At 43.9% G+C, this 10,034-nt stretch overlaps 1 pseudogene; it reads right to left on the bottom strand.

Moving 5' to 3' along the window:
- Window positions 1–1,540: 1,540 nt before the first annotated feature.
- On the bottom strand, window positions 1,541–5,156 carry LOC108939513 (monocarboxylate transporter 9-like; annotated as a pseudogene).
- Between the last annotated feature and the right edge of the window lie 4,878 nt (window positions 5,157–10,034).

The following is a 10,034-nucleotide window of genomic DNA, read 5'->3' as shown; positions in this document are numbered from 1 at the left end:
GGACACGGTATCCGTGGCGACACGAGAGTGGGAAACACAGGCACATGCAGACTGTTCTTGGAAAACATATTAATTAAGAGGATGCAAGACCCTTCAAAATGCAAGAGTTCCTGTCAGATGAAGACATGTCAAACAATAGCGGATTATTTTCCAAATATCATTACTAATATGTCACATTAATTACCTTTTGGCCATTATGAAAAGGGCAACGCTCAAGGGGATGGTGTTGATTAATTGTTCATTGTTATTGTGAGAGGAAGGGAAGTAAGTAAATTGTGAGAAATTAGACATTAAATAGAAAATATGACTTGTAAACTGGAATATTTATTTCGTTTTGGAGGAAACAAAATGTACTTAGAAAATCATGATGTGCACGTATCCCCTAACTAGACAGAAAAACAGACAAAGTTTGGCACCGTTTGAACTGGAGTACAAAAAAAATGTACCGGAACATAACCCAAATCAGTGCACATAAAACAGCTGCTTCAAAAGGTTTCCATTCCACGTTTTTACTGCTTCCAACAATTAAGTTTTGTTTTTTGCTTTTAAAATATATTTAAAAAAAAAAAAAATCACTAAAATTCAGCCCTTTGAAGATAAATAAAACAAGACGTAATACATGTAAACAGTTCAAGTACTTGTACACTGTGCTTTACTCTGTTTGCTCAGTGCGACGTGAGAAAAGGATCACAAAGAGCAAATCGTATTGCGCAGGTGTCGACCTTTAGTGAAAACCGTACGGCGAGTTCGTTAGGCTCAGCTTCTTTCTTCAAATATCCTTGGGTAAGGCATGTGGGTGGAGTTAAACTGCTACTGACTTTTCCAGAAAAAAGTGTCTTGTACAACTCCCTGGTTTCGATCGCCAGTCTAAATAATTCTCACAGGAACCGAAAAGGCCACAAAATCGAATATTGCGTCTTTCAAATGCGCTTTTATAATTTTGATGTGAAATGCACATCATAAATGCCTTCGGTACATTAAGGTCTGTTTTAACATATAACATTAACATTAATTTAGCATTTAACATCAGACAACAAGGTTAAACGAGTGGCCTGAGAAGGAGGAGTAGAGAGCTGTGTGTATGTTGGTTTTCCCTCCAAATTATTCCGCAGTCACTATCTCTCTTATTAGTGGCTATTCTTCACCGTTGATCATATAGACTTATTTCTGTAAAACTGAGGCATGGCAGTACAATATTTATTGCATAAATAATAAAATAGCTGCAATGTTTCATAGACTTTAATTACTCCACGAAGCCAAATTAGGGTAAACGAAGCTCCGAGACTTGTATGCATACGCACGACTCTCGCAATAAACGCGATACACGAAAAGAGGCCTTTCAAAACAAGGCCGTAATATTTCACCTTCAGGTTGTAAATGTCGTGTTGCGGTTGACGTGCTTTGGTCGAGCCTTCGATACGACAATTTAGATGCTTATTCGTGACGGAAATAAAAAAAAAACTAGCTCTGAAAATACATCGGTAGGAAAAACTCCTACGGGGAAATAGCGAGATGCTCTACAAACACACCTTCGTTTCCGTCACGAGTGGTGTCTTCGCTCTCGGATTTCGGCGTCTTCGTTTTCGCCCTCGTCCCAGCAAGGCAAAGAGGAAAGGAGGAGGGTGAACCCGCCAAGCAGCACGCAGCTGCCGCTGAAGTAGAAGGCGAAGTCGTAGCGCTGCGACCGGTCGTAGAACCAGCCTGAAAAGCAGACAAGTTCAAGTCAACAAATATTTTAACAAAACACTCTTCAACCTACTTTTTTTTAAAAGGGCAGAACAGTCCACTTGATACCATCGTCACGCATTTCCTGAACGGAACGGCACAACTGACATCGTGAAGAAATCCCAACAGCAAAGGGGGTAAAGCTCTTACCTACAACCGGAGGTCCGAGGATTACCCCAAACCCACCAAAGAACATGAGGATCCCGTCAGCTTGAGTCAGCCAACTTGGTGGTGGTGCAAGATGTGATGGACCAACTCCCTGAGCGGAACCCCATAACCGCCGACAGGATCCGAAGGCCAAGGTACGTGTTGATGCTTGGAATGATAAGGAGAGCCAACCCAGAGCCAAACACCATAAAAACGTAGAGGTACGTGCTCTATTAATCCGCTTGAGGTCGACCATCACGCCCAGCAGCACCTTGCCCAGGCAGTTGCCAGTGGCCGTGATGGAGACCAGCGGTATGGTGCCAGTTTCCTCCGTGAGACCCTTGCTCTGTGCTACATCTTCCATGAAGAGCACAGGGGGGCAGGACCCCAGGCTGAAGAGAAAGAGGAACACGCAGAGTGACAGATAGACCCGGCTATGCAGGAAAGCAGCCTTATTCTTCATGTACTTGCAGCAGGCCTGCTGCTTGACTTTGATAACTCTCTTTGGGCTAAACTTGTTGAAGAGCTTTGTCTCGCGAGCGCAAGTCTCCTCGACATCCAGTGGGATGTCGACACCGTCAGAAGGGGTGGGGACAGTGCTTTTCTCAATGAAGTGCGTGGGGGGACTGAGGTCTGCTGCTACTGGGGTCTTCTCCAGGCCTGCGGGGAGCATCTCCTTGGTTCGTCGGAGAGCCGCTTTCTGCTTGTGCAAGTAGCGCGGTAAACGCAGCGGCCTCATGAGGCCGGCACAGGCTATGATGTTCAGAGACAGCGCTCCCACCACGAGCAGACGCCGGTCGAGGCCGAAGCCTTCGATCAGCTCCACCTGAATGGCGGCGTACAGGAATCCTCCAACACTGGTACCTGGCGGGGGGCGACGAAAGGCGTTTACGGTTACGAGGAAATGCTCGAAACATCCCTGCTGCGCTTCCGCTTCGCCGTCTCCAAGAAAGAGCTTGCAAGCTTCGGTACCTGTCGTAACTATGCCGAGAGCAAGTCCGCACCTCTTGTGAAAATACTGGCAGGTGATGGTCACTGTGGCGACATACACGAGTCCGCAGCCCAAACCCGCGTTACCGAAACAAGCGTCCTCATTCTTATTATTGTTACCATATTCAAGCATTATTCCCAAATTAAAGTGCAGTAATTCAATTATTTAAGAAAAATATTATTTATTAATAACAATTTGCATAGACATGATACAGAAAATTAGAATAATTATTTCATTCATTTAGGTTTCCTGCTGTTTGAGTTATAATGTGACATTTTTGTAGACTCCAGATACTACTTGCAGTGACTTTCATTGGTAAGTTAATGAGCTTCTCTCCTTATCATTCCAGCCATCATTTACATAGTTGGGTAATTTTTACCGGAGCAGTTCGGGATAAGTACCTTGCTCATGGGTACCACAGCAGGAGCAGAGGTTCAAACCTGGATCCTTTTACTAGAGTAAGACACTGATTGCTATATGAGCAGTACAGCACTCAATTCATGTGTTCATTTAGGTGCTCAAGTGTGAGACTCCTTGCACGACATACCGCATGTAAAGGTACCAAAACCCTGAGTCACCTGATGGTAAGAATTACTGGTATTTTAAGCACATTTACATATGAATGTACTTTGGATCCAAAGGTTGTAGGTTCAATCCCTACCTCCAGGTGTAGTACCCTTGAGCAAGGTACTTATCCTGAATTGCTCCAATAAAATTACCCAGCTGTATAAATGGGTAAATAATTGTAAGCATGTAACTGTAATAACTATAACATTTATATTTAGCATCTGGTAAATGAATAAATGTAAATGCAAGCAGTGTCATATCCTTCCCTAGCAAGACAATGGCCTATAAAACAGGGACATTTGCACACAAGTGCTGTGATAACAAAAAAAAGGCTAATAGTTCTACATACCAACTACTATCCCGTAGGAGAAGATGAGAAACTGAATGCTGGGTGTGAAGGCGCTGAGAAAGAACCCTCCCGCGACCACGACGCCGCTGAAAACCGTCACAGGTCTGGCGCCGAAGTTCAGCACCCAGGCACTGCAAATGGGACCTGGGCACACAGAAGGGTGTGTTGCATCTTAGAAGGGAATGACGGCCAGCGTTTCCATCTAAAACGCACAATCGCATCGGTGTCTCCAATTCACATCATTACACGGGGTCCAGACGACACTTCCCAGGATTAAAAACCTTCATCATTAGATTAAAAAAAAAAAATGACAAAAGCCAATTTTTTTCTGTTTTTGCACTTTAATGCCACATAATACCATTATAATTAGAAGAAAAAATATAAATTAAGTAAAGTAATACTGAAGTAATCCTAGAAAATATTCTAATCTTTCTCTGCGTCGGATCATTTCCGAATGGCGAAGGACACGGCCTCGGGTGGTAGTAAATGAAATTTAAATAAACCTCAACACTCAATGATGTTTTTAATGTTGCCTTTTTTATTTTTTAAAGATACGATATGATGTTTTTAATTATGCTTTTTTATGATCGTACAAATAATCTTATGTTGCAGAACACACACATTTCCTGAACCGCTTGTCCCAGACGGGGTCGCGGGGAGCCGAAGCCCAACCCAGCAACTCGGCGTAAGGCTGGAGGGGGAGGGGACACACCCAGGACGGGACGCCAGTCCATCGCAAGGCACCCCAAGCGGGATTCGAACCCCAGGCCCACCGGAGAGCAGGACTCGGTCCAACCCACTGCGCCACCGCGCCCCCTTGTTGCAAAACAGTGAGCTGTAAATTTATAATGCAAGTATTAACGTATGCTACAATGCAATACTTACGCCTTCCTTGTTGCAGTCTCTTTACAAAATATTGTATTTTATAACCCAGACAAGTGTTCATAAACTAGAATTAATCAGAAGAATAAAAATTTCGTTATTTATTTGTCCTAAGGGGGTTTTGTCCTACACTTGTTCATATACATGTAGGACAGGACAAAACAGACCAAAATGAACAGAACCAGCTCATATTAGGACGAAGCCAATTTGGGTTTAACCGCTTGGAACAATTCGCAGAGCCATGCGGTCGTTGCTTGTCTACTGGTTTACGTTCCGTTTTGTGTCCTTACTGGCAAGAAGGCCGACGCCAGAGGCGAGAGACCCGACCCATGCAGTCGGCGCTTTGCCCCCACGGAAGGCGGCGAGCCACTCTGGGTAAAGCACCCCCATGGCTTGCGGGGAGCCGCAGGAGAGCAGCTGGGCCGTGAAGGAGACGACCGCAACGACCCAACTCCATTCGCCGTCCGAGGCTTCCACCGAGCTCTGTGGCTCCATGCTTCGAACCGACATCCAAAGATCTCCGCGTAGCGTCCTGCACCAAAACAAGAGCAAAAAACTAAGACCCATGACAACAGCCACTGTCTGGGTAGTGCAGGAGAAACAAGGCAGATAAATGAAGGAAAAATAAGCGTTATTTTGCCCTAATAATTAAGTTATTTCGAGATTTCACTGTTCACTAAAATCAAACTTGTATTTTTTATGGCTATTATAACACAAGTCTACTTTTTGTTGCTGGTGGACCTGATTGCACCGTTTTCTACACACACACACACACACACACACACACACACACACACACACACACACACACACATTTTCAGAACCGCTTGTCCCATACGGGGTCACGGGGGAACCGGAGCCTACCCGGTAGCACAGGGCGTAAGGCCGGACATATACATATATTTATAAAGCACGGAGGTTCTCGGTTCTGGCTCCGTTGTGGTGGAACGACCTCCCCCTCTCACTCAGAACTGCTGAAACTCTGTCCACATTCAAGAAGGGTGTGAAAACTCACCTTTTCCGGACTCACTTCGCCCAAGATCTCTCCAGCTCGTGTACGGTGTAAATGTTCATGCGCCGGAACTTGATGAGCGTCACCAGATATAGCCTTTATTCAGCCACTACTGCGGCATTGTATTTGCTTGCTTGTGTATCTTATAATATTTAAAGAAAAAAAAAATTGGTAGGTGAGAATTTGTCTATCCTGTGTTTTATGCACCTACTTGAACGATGAACATCTGTGCAGCAACTGGAAGGTTACAAACTAGGTTTACTTGAGGCTTTCATGTCTGCAGCTACGTCTCCTTCTCTTAACGTAATGCATAGATTGTACTTTTGCTGAGATGTGCGTCGCTTTGGACAAAAGTATCTGCTAAGTGAATAAATGTAAATGTAAATGTATAGCCCCTCATATGTAATATCATCATTTCCACTGGGACTCAAATGTATAAAGGAGGAGATGATGGACAGAACAGGGTCTAGCATAACTTTTGGAGGCAACGTGTGCAAACACTGAACTATTCCGCACGGCAGCAAACAGAGACGATGAAGCTCGTCCCCTCTTTACCACACAGGGTTCTTAAGAAATCTGAGCGAGACGCAACTAGAGTAACTGACAAGAATTAAGGATGATGGACAGATGGAGAAGCATAAAGCTCTCAAGTAGCAATAGAAAATGTTACCTGGACGCGTATTTTGAACACGCTTTTGTATTTTATACTTTCTAGGGAGGGAAATAAAGAAAAAAATAATAATTAAAGAAAAAATAAAAAAATTAAGAACAATGAAGAAAAAGTATACCGACACATCAACTATTTAAAAAAAAAAAAAAACAAAAAAAACACAAAAATCCGCAGTGATTTACACATAGCGAAGAACTGAAGTGTGTATCACGCAGGCCTGTCTCCTGTGAGCTCTTCATATCAACATCATCGTAACTTTTATTCACTGGCTTTACCAAACCACAGCGACCAAGTTTTACCTTGCCGGTGCTTGCTCAGCTGTTGAAAACCTCCATCCGCATCTCATGATTCTCCATCTGAACCTCAGCATTAAGCACCGGCTCCAACTCCAGAGGTGCTGAGATGATCCAAAATTCCTCCCGGACGTTGCTTTTGTTACGGCGCTCTGGGAACCGGTTCGAAGCTGTTCTTGCTGGTCTCAATGAAACCATGCGAGATGTCCTGTTTTACATGAGGATCTGCTGCTGAGGGCTTTGTTTTCAAAGCACACAAGAGGCTGCTCACGTTTTTCAACGGAAGCCTCATGGGTAGCCTGTCTGCTCCTCTCATTCGCATTTCTACGCATCTCTCTGTAAATCTTTCAACGGCCCTTCACGCCGTTGACTCGCCCGAAACATCTCTGAAGCTTCATTAGAAAGTAACAGAATTTTTCTAGAATGGGAAGTATGTAGCAGATGCAGGTCGAGACACCAAGTGTAGCGATGGAGAGGAACATCTGGACCTACAATGATAAGTTTACTTGTTCGAGACCCTTTGGTGAACACTGCTGGTTTCCAAGTCATCCATCCATCCATACTAACTGATTGTCCCGGTAAGGGTCGAACGGATCTGGAGCCTAACCCTACCATCACTAGGTGCGAGGTCAAGGGGGGTTGGGGGGGACACCCTGGACAGTATGCCAGTATGTATACATATTGATTCAGAAAGTATTTAGCAGTACACTCCAGGTATATCATTTCAGATTCCTAACGCCACATCAGCGGAGGTAGAGGCTGGGACAGCTAGGCGAGTATTTTACAGCGGTAAATCTAAGGACAATGCCAACATTTCCAGTCTCTGGTGTTTCGTCTCAAAGAATATACGGCTTTAAAAAGCTTTTCCGGTTTACTCTTCTGTGGATGTTGCAGCAGACGTGAAAATAAATCATACATTGTTTAGCGAGTTACATTTTGTTTTTTTATTGAGAGCAATAAAATGTTCATGAATCTAAATGAAATCTCTAAATAAACTGTGGGGAAAAATGAGAGGTTGAGTTTTAATAAAAATGTCAACCTTCTGACGATACAACCTGCCGAGGACCATCTGAATTATTAAACGAAGTCATTCTTAGTTGAGTGTGTTTCCAACGCATGAGAATGAAAGCCTGTCCCCCCCACCCCCATCCCCACCCCCCGGGATGCACTTTATGACTTCATACATGGGCAATGCAGGGGGTCGGGGGCCCAGCCCATAGCAACTATGCTATTTGAAAAGACAAAAGAACCACACGGCAGAGAACGTATTTTCACGTGTATGTATACTGTATATATATATAAATTATATATATAATGATAATCATTGTATCACCACCAAATGTGGCTAATTGTGCAAGTGCTCTAATTTATACATTTCTCAAATTTTTTCTTGATCTGGCAACTAGAGAGATCCAAAGTGCCACCTATTTCTAGCGCAAGTCTGAAATCTACCACCAATTAGTGTTGAGACAATTAATAGTAGGATGACAAACACTCCAGGTAGTATGTAAACGAAACGAAAGGAAACAAGCATTTTATAATCTTTTAACTTTTTTTTTTTTTTTGGATTTGTGCCCTTCATGCAAAATGTTTAAATTAAAATAAGAATTTTCAGGTCAGCAAATACAGTAAATGTTTTGATGCTACTTTTGACCAATGGGGAAAAAATATATATATTTTTAGCTGCACCTTTCTCTGAAGATGCGCACAATCGGTCCTCAGAAAGGTTCATGTGGTACATAAAGTAGTGCTTATTCAGCAGTTTTCGCACTTTCTGAAAAATTTTTTAAAAAATTGTCAACTTTGCTGGCACTAACTACCGAGAGCTTCCCCAACGGAGCCCAGGCTGCTTCGCAGACAGAACCCAGCAGCGGCCTCTAGTAGCTGCTCCTCAACCGCTGTTTGGAAGGAGCTCCATTGTACCAGCTCCAGATTTACTCTCCTTCTAATGAAAAAATAAATAAAAAAAAAATTGACTGACTATTTCTTAGTTTTACCGACAAACGAGATGCTTTTCCGTTATTTGCTCCGTTTCCATTACAAAGGAGACCCTCACAGATGAACTGATGCCTATGGAAGGGAGTACACTGTACATCATTCAGAGCTGCACTCATTCTCATTATTCATTATTATTTAGTTTCCTCCAACACACCCCTGTACAAGGAGCTGCTTACATTTTATTTACATTTACTCATTTAGCTGACGCTCTTCTCCAACGTGACTTACAGCGTTAAGATACTTAGTCATTTACCCATTTATACAGCTGGGTAATGTTACCAGAGAAATTTAGGGTAAGTGCCTTGCTCAAGGGTACCACAGTAGGACCGGAGGTAATAAACATAAGGCTCCTGCCCACTGAGCACAGAACCAGCACCGCACTAATTTTTGCCCTATGCTTTGATTTATTTTGGAATTGTTAACCCAACACATTTGCACATTCACTCACTCTACTTAAATCAGCGCCTGCAGACCTGTGATCTTGGACTAAAGGATTGCTCAGAGCACCGCTGCGCTTCCAACCTCCGCAATCCTGCGGCGAGGTATTTTCACTGCAGGAGAACGGCCGTCTTCCCACCCCGGTGACTGGTGTGTCCTGTCACGTGGGGCCGCGGTGCTATCGGCATCCTGCCCACTACTTACTGGGCCGCAGCGAGAACCTAGAGCAAGGTTATATATACGGTGAGTCAGAGAGAAAACAGCTGGTCGATACATCACAGATATAGATACTGTATATTTAATAGAAATAAAGGCTTACGAATGGGAGTTTGCCAGCAGTGATCCTCAAAACACGTTCCGCACTCCCTCTGTTCAGTTCAGGAATAGCTGAGCACCACGTAGGTGCACTATAATCAGCTTCATTTATATATCATGTTGCGCAAACGCAGTTTATCAGCACGAGGACTCCGTCCAAACAGTGTGGACAGAAGATGGTGAAGATTTGTACTTTTAATGCATTTAAGGTCTCTCAAGAACAGACAAGACTGATACGGATGCACCACTGAGGCATGAACGTTGGGGTTTCAGGTACGGCTGTCTTGCGTGTAAATGAAACCTTTATACTTCCATCCATCCACTGTCCAATGCAGGGTCATGGCGGTCCTGAGCCTATCCTGGAAGAATAGTGTGAGGCAGAGTACGCCATGGATGGGATGGTGATCACATGACGACGGGCAATTTGGAGTTTCCAATCCACGGGAAACAGATCTGGACTGCAGGAGGAACCTGGAGCACCAGGAGGAAACCCAAACATGAGGAGGACATGAAAACTGCAGCCAGGAAACAGCTCTAGCAACATGACCCCACTGTTAAAGCAGGTAAAGGTGTCAAAACGTGGTATGTGAAGCTGCTTTGGATGAGGCATCAGCTAAGCAACTGAACTGCGCAATCGCCTTCAGTTA

This window comes from Scleropages formosus, chromosome 24 (assembly GCF_900964775.1).
Source record: "Scleropages formosus chromosome 24, fSclFor1.1, whole genome shotgun sequence".
NCBI classification, from domain to species: Eukaryota; Metazoa; Chordata; class Actinopteri; order Osteoglossiformes; family Osteoglossidae; genus Scleropages; species Scleropages formosus.
This window is presented reverse-complemented; position numbering and strand designations above follow the sequence as displayed.